General features: G+C 38.3%; 1 pseudogene; it reads right to left on the reverse strand.

The window, feature by feature from the left end:
- Positions 1-3,379: 3,379 nt before the first annotated feature.
- Positions 3,380-3,752, reverse strand: LOC116637351 (annotated as a pseudogene).
- Positions 3,753-16,801: the final 13,049 nt, after the last annotated feature.

Raw genomic sequence — 16,801 nt, forward strand, 5'->3', positions numbered from 1 at the left:
CTGCTGGGGGAGATGTAGAGCACTCTTACTCTTACGTTTCTTGACTTTTTAAGACCTGCTGGAAAGTAGAAATCTCTCTGGTAAGCAGTCCCCAGAAAATGTGATGTTGGGCTGCTGGCCCCTCAGATGAAGACTCTCTCTTGCAGTGGACATTGTGGGGGGGGGTCTCCTCAACATTCATTTGCGCCCCTCCCCCGATGGCTAATACTCATGTGATTTGGATGGGATTGACCCCATCTCCAGCCTAGCTGGATATAAACCAAGTAGGGTAATCCCATTCTCCTTCTCACAGTTCTGGTAATTTACGACTAAGTCAGTCAGTATATGGCATGCCCCTAGCCACAGGGGTTAATTTAGGGTGGTCCAGTCACTGAAAATCTGAGGAATTTTGTTCAATGGTCAAAGAAATCAAGTTCTGTTTCATACTGATGAAATGAGGAGACATCAGTAGCTTTCCTACAGCTACAGCGAAACAACTTCAGGATGGAGCTGGCTGTGAGAGGCACTGTGTCCTTATGATATCACTGCATAAACCAGCTCTCAAGCTCACATGGCCTCTAGACCTTCCAATAGCAGGGCTAATAAATTCTTTGTTGTTGAACGTAGCTTGACATTTATCCTTAATTGCCACTGGGAACACCTTAATGGATACGATAATGGCTATGTGTCTCTACCAGATGTCAGGAACTTTTATTTATACATAAGAGTGCTAGTTGGGACTCATGTATCATTGCTGAGCTGCAAGAAAGAGAAAGAAGGATGCATAGAAATTTGTGCTCCATATGATTGAAGAGGCTATAGGGAAACAAAACCTCACTCTTGCAAAGATGGTGGACAGTTCAAGGGCTTAGAAAGGCACTTGCTTTTGGTAATACACTAACACAGAAGAGCAACTGAATTACAACTATTTGGGGGAAAAAAGAATTGTTTTAGGGTCTGGCTTTGCAGTTTTAAGTTGGAAAACTTCTTGTCTCACCAATGCTTTCAGTACACCGCTTTAAACACAAAAGCTTTGTGCGAGTGGATTTTTGGTGGTAAAAAACAGGGAACAGTTCTGAATTTCACTTCTGGCTTGACATGTTGCGGAGTAAGATCAAATGATCCATAAGCTAAAATAGGAGCTCAGAGTCAGAGGTTAATCTGAATTCATAAGATTCCATCCCCCTAAATACTTGGAGGAATGATGAGCTAACTCCCCTCAAGGGATATGATTCAAGTGGATTTTATTTGGCTGGCCAAAGATAGGATTTTTTTGGGGGCGGTAGTGGGGGGTAAAAATATTTGAGTTCCATACAGAAGGGAAAATTTACAGTATACATACTTTTGAATTTCTATGATGCCAAACAAAAGTAATGTAAATCTAGGGATTTAGGGGTAGTACTATGTTTGTGTCTATAGCACATATATTAGCTCATTAAAAAAAGTGTGGGAAGAAAATATACTAAAAGATTTTCTGTAATTGTCTTTGAAGTGTTGGGATTATGAGTGATTTTTAAAATAAAATATCTTCATTTTGGTTTTATATTTTGAAAGACTGATTCATTGAAATGGGTATTGGTTGTGTATTTAGAAAAATATTGTGTGTGCCATTTGGCTAGTATAAAGAATACCGGAGATAACTGTAGAATATCTGAAAAGACAAGGGATGCTAGGCTCATTTAGATCAGAAAAGGGAAGTAAATTTAAAAAATGGTGGGACATAAGGTAGATATGCAAGATGTGGACTTAAGAGGCCTTGGACTAAAACGAGAGTGGGGGGACAGAGGCCTCAGAGCCACAGTCCTTTGATAGACTCAAGACAGCTCAGATGTAGCCCATTTCCTGTCACCCACCCTCTAGGGAAACCCAAACTTGGGATACCAGTTGACTATATGGCAGCATAGGGAGAAGACAAACATGGCTTAATGTTGTGATACTTTTGATTAAAGTTGTACCCACAGGTTGAAGTTCAGTTGGATCCCCAAAACTTTGGGCACAGTCTTGGGTCTTTCTCACTCCCTTTCAGGCTGGCATTTATTTATATGGTGACTTAGGAGCAAAGCTGGATAGGGATGGGCACCCTGGGATGTGTGGTTAGCCTACTGATTGAGGCTCATAGCTTTGGCTGTCAAATATCTGGAATGCTGCAACCACTACGTTTTAAACAAATGGATTGTAGCCACAACGTCATCATTACCATTTGCATTTAGTGAATATTTTTATCTTAACATTCTGGCATTTAATAAGGCAAATATGAGGTTATGTGTTTGTATTTCTTTTACATAAATCCAGTCATAATCATGTATTATTGTTTTTTAGTAAGCTCCGAAAATTCACTAGAGAAAGAAGGTTTAATCAGGAATAAGCGACAGGCTCCGTGTTAAGCACTTTCCTTACAGCGGAGCTGAATTTCTGAAGACTGTCTCATCATTATTCACCACATAATGACAATGTCTACTTATTTTCAGGAGCATTAACAGGAACTATGAGAATCCATGGATAACCTACTTGGTTGATCTGGCAATGGATTATTGTTCTGGGAATAGTCGTACAACCAGTTAACAACTATTTAACTTCCCATTTATTGCTTGCCTACTGTGTGAAGCCGAAGAAGATAACCTAACGAAGAGATAGGGAACCGTGCCTGAAAGACATGTTTCATACATATTCCTAAATACACTTATACCTAATTGAAAACAGTAGGTACATATTTTTCTTGGTTTATTTTATTTTATTTGTGCATAGGGTTCAGTAGTTATTTTAAAAACAGGGCTTTGCCTTGGTGCCTTCGTGCCTCCCCCACCACCAGCCCGTAGCTCCCACTCCAAGTGCTGACAGCTCCCAGCAGCGTCCTTCCCCAGACAGCTCCCCTCCACCAAGTGGGAGTCATGTCCTTCACGTGGTTATGCCCTACTTTTTCACCATCCTCTAGACTGCAAACCCTGCACCACGCGGGTGTGAAATGCTAGCCCCCTTGCGTTAGGAGTAATCACCCCTGTGGTCTCCAGTAGAGCTTTACCCCCTTGCCTAAGCCTGCCTCCCTCACTTCCTCACAGGCTCATCCTGAGAACACTCCCTTAATAAATCTCTTTCCCCCAACTCCCCCATCTCATTTTCTAACCAGGCACTAGTATGTACAAATCATATATTGAAGAAATAAAAAGAACACACGCACACACGAGTACAGTATGTATTCCCGAGTAGAGATCTTTGTATGTCTATTTCAGAGCTAGAAAGCCTGCTTGCTGTTTGGTTACTTTTGCTTTTGTCTAAGCCGAAGGGCATTTACAGCTGAGAATATTACTGTGCTGAAAGGGTACCCAACTTTTGAATCACGGTTTATCGGCTGTGATTCCAATTTTTTTTTTCTTCCCCAGTTTGTTTGGGACGATGGCGGTACTCAAGCCTTGACCGCCGACCTCGGCAGCGGGTAGAGCCGCTCCTTCCGCTGCAGCTTCTCGGTCTTGAGGTTTTCCTCGTGCTAGTTCAGCCGGTGGTGGTGTCTGGCACGTGTTTCGTGGGCCGCAGATCCCGGGCTCGGGCTTCTTAACCACTGTAGAATTTCCCGAAGTTCTCTGAGTCTGGTTGATGACAGCGAGAACACGGGCGATGGATTTGCGCACGACTTGGAGAGCTTGGAAAGCCATGCCTCCTGTCGCTTTGGCGACACGCAATTGGGACAGCTCCACCTTCAGATTTTTCAGCTCTTGAAGCAGCTCCTCTTTCTTTTTGCTGCGAAGGTCTGGAAGGTCTCAGGAGTTAATCTCGGCCATGTCTGCACAAACCGCTGCTGCCGCCCAGGTAAAGAGGCAGAGGGAAAGAGTGTGGGTCTAAATACCTTAATCTATCACACGGAGGTAGATTTCAATTAGATTGGAGAATTATTGAGAGATTAAAAAAATATTATTATGGAAAGGGCTTATTTTGGCATTGCAGGCTAAAGGTTCAATCTTTTCCTAGCTAATGGATATATATCTCTAACCTATTTGAATAGTTTCCTTATTGTTTTACCTTTCAAGCATCCTCCAGCTAGGGATCTAGGAGACTGATGAAGTAACTTCCACCTAAGACAATATGTATCCACACCTTGAGGCCATAACCTTCTATCTGCCCCTGTGGATTTTTAGGGTTACATTTTGCTGATGTTCTCAATTGTCCTATATGCTTAAAACATCCCTCTCTTCATTATAAGATATTTTCCTTCCTTCCTTCCTTCCTTCCTTCCTTCCTTCCTTCCTTCCTTCCTTCCTTCCTTCCTTCCTTCCTTCCTTCCTTCCTTCTTGCCTTCCTTCCTTCCTTCCTTTCTTCCTTTTTTCCATGTGTAAATTTATTAAGAATGCCAGCTCTGGGTCTGACTGTCTGAGTTGAATGCTGCTCCCAACACTAGGAGCTCTGGGCTTTAGAGCAAGTCATTGAATTGCTCTATGCTTTGGTTTCCTTATCTGTAAAAACATTTGCTTCATAATGCCATTGTGAGGATTCAATGAGTTAATACAGCTAGAATACATTTAGAATGAGCGTGTGGTACTCCTATGTGGAATTTAAGAAACAAAACAGGTGAACATAGGGGAAGGGAAGGAAAAATAAAATAAGACAAAAACAGAAAGGGAGGCAAATCATAAGACACTCTTAACCATAGGAAACAAACTGAGGGTTGCTGGAGGGGAAGTGGGTGGGGGGATGGGGTAACTGGGTGATGGGCATGAAGGAGGGCACTTGATGTAATGAGCACTGGGTGTTGTATGCAACTGATGATCACTAAAGTCTGCCTCTGAAACTAATAAAAAATAATAATAATAAAAAAGAATAGTGTGTGGCACATTATAATTGCTCATAACTGTTAGTCAATGTTTACTAATAAGTAGTAGTTAGTGTGACTCTATCCATGGCATTCTGAGGGCCATAGAGATCTCCATCCTTTTTCTTTTCCCCGGTGTCTCATGCTGCCATATCCCCATGTTTGTCAGGGTCAGAGTCCTGGAAAGCTCATTGCATTGACTTCAAGGTTCAGGACCTGCCCGGGACTCTCAGTTGTCCTTGCTGATTGCCACGTTTATGAGGTGTGTTCTTTATACTCCAGCCAAGCCCTTGACCCTTTGGCTCACCCTATATGGATGCAGAGACCCCCTTTACTCTGGACAAATCCTGTTTCCTTGAGAAGGCTGACTAAGTCAAAGAATGTTTATCCTGACGAAGCTGTTTACAACTCTTAAAGTATCTAATTATTTTCAGGTTAGACATGTCCTTCCAGCCTTCATTTCAGTCTAAGTTTAAGCATGATTTGCCTCAACTTTTCTTAAAACCAGGGAAATCGTTTTAAGAAATAGGAAATATCAACGTAATGGAAGAGAACCAGAACACTTATGCAGATAGCATTTCAAATAACATATTCTATAGCTGATACACAAGATAGGTTACAGGTTATTTCCCCCTTCTTTATAAACAAACTCATTTCTTTTTCTGACAATAGAAGCTATGCATGGACATTGAAAGTAATTTAGAACAGAGAATAAAAAAATAAGAATTAATTACAATCCCACCATACTTAGTGAGACACTTCTAATATTTCAGTAAACTTCTGGACTTTTTTTTTTTTTTTTCAGAAAAAAAGGCTTTAATTTTTTAAAAATGCTATTATGACATTTCTTTTTTGAACATGTGTTGGTGTATACTTTAATTCTCATTATTTTTATTGTTATAAAATACATTTCTCCCACTTAACTCCTAAGTGTGCAAGAAACTTAAGATTTAAATTTTTTGCATAGATGGGGGTTTGAATAAAAACCAAGATGTTTTTAAGGATTTTTAAAATCACTGTTCTGGAAGGAATGAAAAAAAGGAAGAGACCAAGGGCAATTTCTCTTGAAACTTTCAGGTCAAAAGTAGAAACACAGTAGTTTAGAGTGGAAAGAGACTCACTCCCATCTTATTTTAACAAGGAAACAGAGGCCCAGAGAGTTTATGTGACTTGTCCAAGGTCACACCCCCACTTGAATGTCTATTTTGCTGAATCTCCTTGTCAGTGGCCCCATATTAGCTCCTGCATTTTTCTGGGTAAGGTACACAGGTTCTGGTCTTTCTGATAGTGCATGTGAGTAGAAGGTTTTCCTGGAAATGTGACGTGAGTCTTCTATCTTCTCTGTCTTTGTAATACATAGATTTTTAGATTAACTCTGTCAATATCCATTCTATCTTGATGATTCTGTTTTCTGAGAATTTGGCATTGTCTAGTATAATCCAAAGCTGATAGGTGCATTTAGAACCATGATTTTGAGAGTTATCATCTAGACATTTATAGTCAAGCAGTTTCCTTTGTGAAATGTTTTCCTGGCATTGCTGTCCCCTAGGCAGGCAGTATCAGAGGGCTTACTATGCATCCGAATTTTAAAAACTCCTAATTGAAAGCCAGCATTTAATTGAATTAACAAAGAAGCATAGATCAATGAGAAATATTTTGGCTGCTCCACAAATGTCAGCATAAACTCTGAACAGAATTCAGGGAAACCAAAATACTATAAATTTCCAAAGTCATTCAGAGAAAGCCCCATAAATTTAGGGTTGAGCACTGTACTGCAAAACCCAAACATCATCATTGTTATTTTTATTATTATTATTTTTAAAGATTTTACTTATTTACTTGACAGAGAGAGAGAGAGAGCACAAGTAGGGGGAGAAGCAGGCAGAGGGACAAACAGACCCCCAGCCAAGCGGGGAGCCCGACATGGGGACGTGGGACTCAATGCCAGGAGCCTGGGATCATGACCTGAGCCAAAAGCAGACGCTTAACTGAGCCACCCAGGCACCTGAGGATTTCTATTTCTTTCAGTTTCAATAGCTTTAAGCTCCTTGGGGAAAAGGGTTATTGTTTAATTAGTAATTAGTAAAGGATTGGTGTTGGCATCACTGTGCTATGTTGCAAGAGCATTTTTATTACTATAATGGGTATGGTTGAATAGGAGAGTCCAGGGGGAGAGGGGGAGGTGTTTCTATAGCTCAAGTGGTCTTGGTGTGGGTGTTGACTGCTCCCAAGTGCTGTCCCCCATGGTCTGGCCAAGGCATGGTGACTCATCAAAGTCATATCTTCCATCATCCCCACCAGTGGTTCTCACTCCCACCTCTTTATGTGCATGATTCTGTCAAAGTGGTAAAACTCTTCGGGGGAAACCTACTGAGGCTGCTCCCTGGAATAATCTCCATACTTTTCTCTCTAAAGATGGTGGGAACTTTTCTGGCTTCCCTCTGTGCCCCTCTCCCCCAAGCTGAAGGATGTCCACATATTCTCTGTATACAAATACGCCATATCATAATCCTTAAATTACCACAGCTCTAGATGCTTAAGGGAATCACAAATTGTTTAGTACCTCACGGGAGAAGAAGGACATCCCCATAGTTGAAAGAATTGACTTAAAATAATTTACTCATATACCATGATTAGGTTCTTCATAATATGTAACATAGTTGCCAAATACATTTAAAGTGGTGAGGGTTGGCTACAATTTCTCTACTATATTATAATGAAAGAAAGTTTATGTTCATATACAGAGGTGAATTAAACTAAAGTTTGTTAGAATACAATATCTTTAATATGTTCTACAGCTTACTCGAGAGACTCATTGAAGTCCCAACTCTCCTTTCTGCTTGGGTACTCTGACCATACCTTGCATGAAAGGTGCACTTGAAACAGATACAGCAGCATTCCAGAAGGAAGATTCTTTTACCCTTGTAGTTGAAATCAGACATTCATAAATCTTTCTGTATCAATGACTAGACAAAGGACAGATTAGGAATTTGAGCCTCAGGTTCTACTGTAATGGAGAAAGGTGGAGGTTTTGCTAGATTCTTAAACCTTCTTCATCAAAGACTGATGAACATATCTCAGATATGTTACTCAACCCACATGTCATGAATATGTTTGATTGTTTCACCAGTTAAGAGACAATTTCTGAAATTTATATGCTAGGCACCAGGCCGTACTTTTTGGTTATAAAGACCCATGTCTGATACTAAGTATGATAATTGCCAAAGTGTCAATAGTTGATTGACACAGGGTAAAAGAAGTACTTATAATAGCAACTTCTAGAGCACAGACCTTTTTTATATAATGTTAGTTGACCACCCTGATCTGTGCGCTCTTGATTAGGACACCTGCCTTTGGAGTTTAAACTTCAAGCCTTAATCAACTGCTGCATACATATTATCGCAAAGCACATGCTGAAGCATTTAAAATTATATTATATTTAAAAGTCCATTACAGTCACTCTTAACAACTTCAAAACTTCTAAGTGCTCCTCTCAGGGACTACTGAGTGAGGTTGAGGATGTAGTTCAAGGTGCTCTTCTGTCTTTTTCCCATCAATGGAAGAGAAAGGAACCAACTCCAGTTTCTAAACTCTAGAGACTCTGTGCTCACCCAGAATACTGCTGCATTCTCCCATTTAACCATTTTTTTTTTTTTCTGAGAATTATTGCCATGAACCTTTTGGTGGAATATCTTCCCTTTGAAAATCACAGCAGAGAGTTGAATCCCACTGGGGAAGTGGGACTTATGTAGTCAAGCAAGCAGTTCTTTGCCTGTTCCAGCCATCCTTCCCTGGGGCAACTTCAGTCAGAAAGTTGGGACTGTTGGCAAGGAGGAACAGAATTTAATGTTATGTCTCAGGTAATTGCAAGATGTTAATACTTCATATTTATTCTGTAACACTATTTTTGGAAAAAAAATCTGTGACCATTCTTTTGCTAAACCATATGCATAATATACAAATAAAAGTCATACATAAACAATACAATATTGTTAATAAATACAGATCAATATTAAGAGTCTATGGATGTGCTCTAAATGTATAAGATGCTTCTTCATATCCTTGTCTTTGTATATCTCATAGTGAGAACTCTAGCTACTCAGCGAACAGTGAACAATAAGGTGGAAAAACATTTCTTTTCATTCGATGCTTTTCCCATTTTTCTTTCCCCTTTCCCATAAGCCACGAGCACCTTAGCATCTTAAATTTATTTTTATTTTGAAATTTATTTTTAAAATATATGCATGCATTAAAAGTCACTTTTTAGTGCACAGTTCTATGAGTGTTAACAAATCAAAAAATTGTGTAAACATCATCTAGATACAGGTGCCCAAAAACCCCTCCTGCTGTCCCTTTGTAGTCAAATCCTTCCCCTTCTCCTAATCCCTGGCAGCTGCTCATCTGTTCTCCATCCTTGCAGTTTTGTCTTTTCCAAGTGGAACAATTTGGGTGGAATCAAATTTTGTCCAGTTTTTGAGTCTAGCATCCCTGACTCACATAAGGCATTTGAGATTCAAATATGTTGATGCTTGTATCAACACACACTCCTTTTTGTGGCTGAGTAATAATATTCCACTGTACAAATGTACGGCAATTTGCTTATCTACTCACCCGTTGAAGGACATTTGGATTGTTCCCAGCTTTTGGCAGTTTTGACTAATGCTGCTATAAGCATTCATATACAGGATTTTGTCTGAACGTAAGTCCTTATTTCTCTTAGGTGAATACTGAGGAGTGGGATTGCTGGGTCATATGTCAAGTGTATGCTTCACTTTAGAAGAAACACCAAATTGTTTTCCGAAGTGGCTGTGCGATTTTGCATTCTCACACACAGTATATGAGAATTCTAGTTGTTTTGCATCCTGTCTAGGATTTGTCTCCCCCACACTCCTCCACACCCATTGTAGTAGATAAGTAGTGATATCTCATTGTGGTTTTAATTTACATTTTACTGATGAATCATGATGGTGAGCATATTTTAATTATGCTTGTTTTCCATCTGCTTATCTCCTTTTGTGAAATGTCTGCTCAAATCTTTTGCCCATTTTTTAATTGGATTTTTGTTTTCATATAGTTGAGTTTTTAGAATTTTAAAAATATATTTTACATATGAATTTTAATCAGATTTGTGATATGAAAATATTTTTTCTCAATCTGTGCCTTACCTTTTCATTCTATTAGTAGTCTTTATTCAGAGAGCAAAACTTTAAAAAAATAAGTCTAATTTATTATTTTATTTTATGGATTTTTTTTTTTTTACCTATTGCACCTAAGAACTCTTTGCCTATCCCAAGGTCAAAAGGATTTTCTACAATGTTTTCTTCTTGAAGTTTATAGATTTATTTTTTATATTTAGCTCTATGATCCATTTTGAGCTAATTTTTGTATAGGTGTGAGTAGTAAGTCAGGGATCTATCCTTTGCACACAGATATCCAAGTGTTCCATCACAATTTGTGAATAGAAAGGATTATTTCTTCTCCATCGCACTGTCTCTGTACTTTTGTCAAAAATCAACTGTAGGTTTACTTTAGAACTAGCTCTTCTGTTCTATTGATCTATGTGTCTTTCACTAATGCCACACTGTCTTCATTATTATAGGTTTATAGTAAGTCTTGAAATCAGGTAGTCTGAGTAATCTTGTTTTTTTTTCTTCTCAGAATTAGTTTAGCTCTTCCAGTTCCTTTATTTTTTTCATATAAATTTTAGAATCAATTTGTTCATATCTATAAAAAGTCTCACTGGATTTTGATTGAAATCATGTTGAATTTATAGATCATTTTGGGGAGAAATGACATCTTAATAGCATTGAGCCTTTCAACTCATGAGCATGGCATATTTCTCCAATTGTTTAGGTCTTCTTTAACTTCTTTCCTTCTTTTTCTTTTTTTAAAGGTTTTATTTATTTATTTGACAGAGAGAGAGAGAGCACAAGCAGGGGGAGCGGCAGGCAGAGGGAGAAGCAGGCTCCCTGCTGAGCAGAGAGCCGGATGCAGGACTCGATCCCAGGATGCTGGGATCATGACCTGCAACGAAGGCAGACGCTTAACTGACTGAGCCACCCAGGCGCCCTTCTTTAACTTCTTTCATCGTTTTGTAGTTTTTAGCATACAAATCCTGACGATATTTTGTTAGATTTATACCTATGTATTTCACTTCAATTTTTTGTTGCTATTTTAAATAGTACTGTTTTCTCTTAATTTCTATTTTTAATTTTTAATGCTGGTATATAAATATAAATAATAATTGATTTTTGTATGTAATCCCCATATCCAGTGAATTTGCTAACCTCACTACTTGTTTCAAAAACTTTTTTTGTAGGTATCTTGGCATTTATTATTATGTTAATAATATTATCTACAAATATAGACAGTCTTCTTTATTTCTATTCTGAATGCTTTGATTTCTTTCTCTTATCTTGTAGAATTGACTGGTATGTACAATACAAGGTTAAAAGGAATGGTGAAAGCAGATATCATTACCTTGTTCTTGATCTTAGGAGGAAGGCATTCAATTTTTCACTGATAATTTTGATGTTTGTTTTAGGTTTTTTTCTTATAGATGCCTTTTATCAGGATAAGGATGCTTCCTTTTTTTTTCTTAGTTTGCTGTGAAATTTTTAAAAATTATGAATAGATGTTAAAATCTTATCACATCCTTTTTTCTAACTGTTAAGATAATCATATGGTAATTTTTCTTTAGTCTGTTAATATGGTCAATTACATTGATTTTTCAAATGTTGAACCAGCTTTGCCTTCCTGGTATCAGCCCCAGTTTGGTTGAGATGTATTATCCTTCTTCATATTGCTGGATTCAATTTGCTAATATTTTGTTGGGGATTTTTGTATCTATGTTTATAACAGACATTGGTCTATAGTTTTATTTTCTTGAAGCAACTTTGACTTACTTTGGTACCAGAGTAATGCTGGCCTCCTCAAATAAATTGAGAAATGTTCTCTTCTCTTTTCTGGAAGAGATGGTGTAGACTTCCCAAAGTTTTTGCTGTGCTTTTGGGGTCTCTTCTGTGTGTGTGTAGCTAGAAGATTAGCTTGGGATTTGTGTTGGTTAATATACAGAATTTGGAAATCCCTTTTCCATTCCTCTCCTCTCTGGGATGCCTCCCATGCTCCGTGGTTCCCAGGGAGCCCTAGCTCCTATTTAATAGCTCAGAGTCTGGGTGTACTCTCACAGGTTTGGCTCCATGTGAAATTGCAGAGTTCGAGCAGTGGTGGCTGCCCTCGGAATAAAGTAATGACAGAAAATAGAAGAAAAAAAAAAAGAATTTCCCCCCTACACTGTGGGACACACAAGAGCTCCATTTCCCATTTTTGCCAGAGGGAAGGGTTTTCCCTTAAGACTTTAGGTGCCCACGACCTGGCTTCCAGTACTGCGGCTGTCACAGCAGTGCCATTTTGAGACTGGGACTGGCTTCAGGGAAGAGCAGAAGAGTAAAGGAAAACAGGAAAAAAGGAGAAATCTCTGTAGACTTTCCTGAATGCAAAAGTCCTCTTTTCTGGCTTTCTGGTTAGAGAGAGGGCAGGGTTTTGTTTTTTGTTTTTTGTTTTTGTTTGTTTGTTTTTTCCTGGAGTTTTCACTGTCCATGCTTGTCGCACAGTTTTGGGATTTGGCCCATTTTTGGGTGAAAGCTTAGACATAAATGAGGGGGAAAAACCCCAGTAAACTCACTACTACTGGTTATTTTCTAAGTTTTGACTTTCCTTCCTAATTCTGTCCTTCTGTTGTTTAGTTTTCAGAGTTTTCCGTTAGTTGTTTTTCAAAATTCTCCAGAGTTTATGGTTGTAATCAGTAGGAGAGAGAGTCTGTACAGGATTTCCTCCATCTTGATTGGTACTCAAAATCTGCAATTGCTTTTAAAAAGTTAATTGTTACAATAAAACCATTCTATATGTGTCATTGCACTTTTTAGTAGTTATTCCTATGTCAGTAAACATGAATCATGATTACATCTTAAACCAGAAACCTTGATGTTGCAATTCATATATAACCAGTTACTAAATCCTGCTGATTTCTACAGAGAGTCAGGAGGGGGGTGGTTAAGAATATTAGTTATTATCACCCTCAACTGTCTTGTTTTGAGTCCTGGTCCTCCCACTCACTAGTTCTCATGCTGAGAAGTTTATTTAACACTTTGGTTAACCCTACAAAGTGGGGATAATATTACCAGTGATAATAAATCTTAAAACATTTGTTTCAGGGATTGAGTTAATACATATAAAGCAGTTAGAACAATACCTGGTATGTTAGAAGTTTTAGTTATTACTCCCCTCATCTTTGATATCTCTTGAATGTATTTATTTTCCACTATTATCATCCCAGTTCCAGTAGAAATTTGAAATACTTAAGACAATATCATCCTAGGCTCTGAGAACTAGAAATCAAGATTTAAAAACTGTGCAGTAGGAAACATAGGAGGATTTAAGTGATTTTTGAAGCATTTCAAACTTTTGTTTATGGAGTCAAGAAAAAAAAAATCACAACAATTGAGGCAGAATTTAAAGGTAGACAAGAGGGGAGAGGTTCCTTTACTGGTTCCCGAAGTTCATAATGCTGCACAGAACCAGCTGATTGAGAGATTCTGACTCAGTAAGCTCAGGAATGTATAATATTAACAAACATGTCCTCATCATTCTGATACAGATCATTCTAGAAGCAAACACTGAAATCAATACTGTTTCTTTGACAGTGTGATAAAAGTTTACAATGTGCTAAGTTCTATTTGAAAGTTGAATCATTTTGTTGTTTTGTAAAAGATGACCTGTTACAACATCACGTCACATCTAAGGGCACAAGGAATGTCCCAAATGGCCCGTGCATTAGTGTCAGCCTTTCCCATTAACTCTGTGTTTTGTTTAGTGGGAAATAATTTCTCCATAAGCAATGATCACCTTTTAGTGCTCACTCTCTTTGATTTGGGGGCAACGTACCTTTCACCCCTGATTGCACATCTACTGCTGTTATTAGCAGTCTCTCAGCCAGTGTTGCTCGCCACTCGCACCAGCTACACTCTGGTGTTGCCAGAGATGTTTCAGATTCTGAGGTGACTTATCACTTCCTCTTCCAAATTCATGGTTCAGATTTTGTTCTGGCTTAAAAGACAGAGTAGACCAGGAATCAGGAGGCTTGCCTGGCTTTTCAGTCCCTGACAGGGTAATTTTGTTCATCCAGTCAACAATATGGACTGCTGTTCAACAAAATGATGTTATTGATGATATCTAAAATTTTATTCTATTTTCTTTTTTTTCTTTGTATTCTATTTTAGTCTAGTCTGCTGTACTTCCTCTTCTTTTTTATCTCTAGCACTAAAGTGGAACTGAAAAAATCATAATTATGATCATAAACAGAAAAATGTTTCCAGGATGTCACTGAATTTGCCATTGGACATTAAATGTAGCTTGATTTCTAGATTTAGGAATTTGTCATTAGGTTAGCATTCTTTTTAGGTGCAGGAGCCAGATGGCAGGATTGTTAGGAATTTTGCCAAGTAAAATTTTGTTTGAGGGCTATTATATTTAGTTTTTATGTTTAAGATTTGTTAACCCCCTCTGAGGCTCTTTGCCAAAACCTTCAAAGTCTGCTGGTACCATAAATAAGACAGACCACCTGAGCATAGCATATTATGAACACCTTGGATGTAGAAACCATCCCTATATTCTGTAAACCTTAGTAAACAGTGTGTTCTCTACAGTATTCATGAAGCACTTGTAGGAAAGTTGAATCAATAAGCAGAATTCTTACACGCTATAAAACCAAGCAAACAGTATGTCCCTTATGGTACTCAGCAAGCACTTGGAAGATTGAGTCATTTCTTTTTTTGAAGATTTTATTTATTTATTGGACAGAGAGAGATTGAGAGAGCGCACAAGCAGGGGGAGCGGCAGGCAGAGGGAGAGGCAGGCTCCCTGTTGAGTAAGGAGCCTGATGTGGGACTCCATTCCAGGACCCTCGGATCATGACCTGAGCCGAAGGCAGACGTTTAACCAACTGAGCTACCCAAGCATCCCGAGTCATTTCCTTTTTTTTAAATTTAATTTTATTATGTTATGTTAATCACCATATATTACATGATTAGTTTTGATGTAGAGTTCCATGATTCATTGTTTGCCTATGACACCCAGTGCTCCATTCAATACATGCCCTCTTTAATACCCATCACCAGGCTAACCCATCCCCCCCTCCCCCTCCCCTCTAGAACCCTCAGTTTGTTTCTCAGAGTCCATAGTCTCTCATGGTTCGTCTCCCCTTTGATTCCCCGCCCTTCATTTTTCCCCCGAGTCATTTCTTTTTTGTTGGAGGAACTCATTTTGAGAGCAAAGAATATAAGTCCTTATCTTACAAAGCAAAGATTTAGAATAGGGGAATGGAAACTTCAATGTTTGGATAAAGCAGACAAAAAACAAGTTAACTACCTTTTCCCCCTCTTCTTAAGTGGTGCATGTAAGTTTGAAGTAGCTAACATCACAAAAGCAGTTAAGAAAATAGCTTGCAGGAAATCAGGGGAATTGTAATAATCTGGGGGAAAACATCTGTTTTAGTTCACAAGTCTCACAAAACATTGTTTATGAGATTTCTTTTCCATTTCACTTACTGGATTTTTTAATATCAAGTGTTTTTCTTTCAAAAAATCATTATATTGAGGCTGCTCTCAGGATGCAGCTAGGAATTCATTGGTGCCATGTATAAGGAGTCTATCTTTGGGTTATTAAATTTAAGTTTATAACACTGAATTTCAATTTTCTTTTGTGGGTGGTGATTCTCTGCTTTTGAGTGGTCATTTTTGAATTGCATCAGAAGATGGAAGTTCTGAATTTAAGGAAGCTGTAATGCATTTTAAGATAAATGGATGATTCATTGATCCCCTAAATACCTAATATGTTGAAATATTCAGGGAGCATTGTTTCACTGGTCAGTTAAACTGGATGTAGTTAAATTGTTTTGCAAAATGAAGGAAAATCTGACAGATTAGGCATGAACTAATATTTTAATGAAACAATGTTGCCCAAGGTTTCTTCATATACAATGTATTGAAATCATGATAGCTCAATCTGCCATTACTTTAAGCAATAAATACCATATATTCACATGTCACTTGATACCTTTCAAAGCTATTTCATAATGTCATTACTAATGACATTTACAAGTGAAGAGCAACTTTTATGTTTTAAAAGGTGGCCCAGGACTCTTGGTTTCTAGTCCAATATATAAGGAGTTTAGAAATCCCTCCTCTGTCCTAATTGTTCAGTTGGTCCTCAACTGAACAAACTGAAAAATTAATAATTCTTCTTAGATCCATAAAATTAGCGTGGTCATTGTGCCTCTAAACTGCCCCTGAAACTGAAGAGACAGAAAATCACAAGTTATTATAGCAGAAAGCCATAAGCAGAAATCTCTACAGAAATAGTGCTGGGGAGGAAAACTTGAACTATAACTGATGAATTTCTGCAGGCTCAGTGTGGACAAATATAAGAGTGAAAACCTCCTAGGGGACCCAGTCATCAGGTTCCCACACTTTTGTGATTTTTACCACCAAGAGCCCAACCTGATTCTCGTAGTGAATATTGGAAAAAAATCTCCTGGGGCTTCTGGAAGGAAGAGTGGAAAAGGAACAATTTAGAAAAATACCAAAGATTTCTGTTTTTTTAACAAGGTCCACCTTCAGGTGAAACTACTTTACAGAACCTAACCTGCTGGGATTTTAGCAGAGACTAACCTACCTGGAGGAAGAGAAATGCCTAATTCCAGCCTCCTCTAGCTATCTAATCCCATCTAAGGTGTGAAAAAACTGTACAGTTCAGGGACACATACTCACCAAAAGACTGAGACATAATCATAGGACTATAGGGTAGTTCCCTTTTCACCATACCTTACTACTAGATTACCAAAGGCCTATTTTCTGCATTTCCTTTTACTCACTACCTTATGTACATATTTTAACAGAAAATTACAAGGCATACTAAAAGGCAAGAAACAGTTTGGAGAGGCTGAATAAGCATCAGAACCAGAGTTTG

This window comes from Phoca vitulina, unplaced genomic scaffold (genome assembly GCF_004348235.1).
Source record: "Phoca vitulina isolate PV1807 unplaced genomic scaffold, GSC_HSeal_1.0 scaffold14, whole genome shotgun sequence".
NCBI classification, from domain to species: Eukaryota; Metazoa; Chordata; class Mammalia; order Carnivora; family Phocidae; genus Phoca; species Phoca vitulina.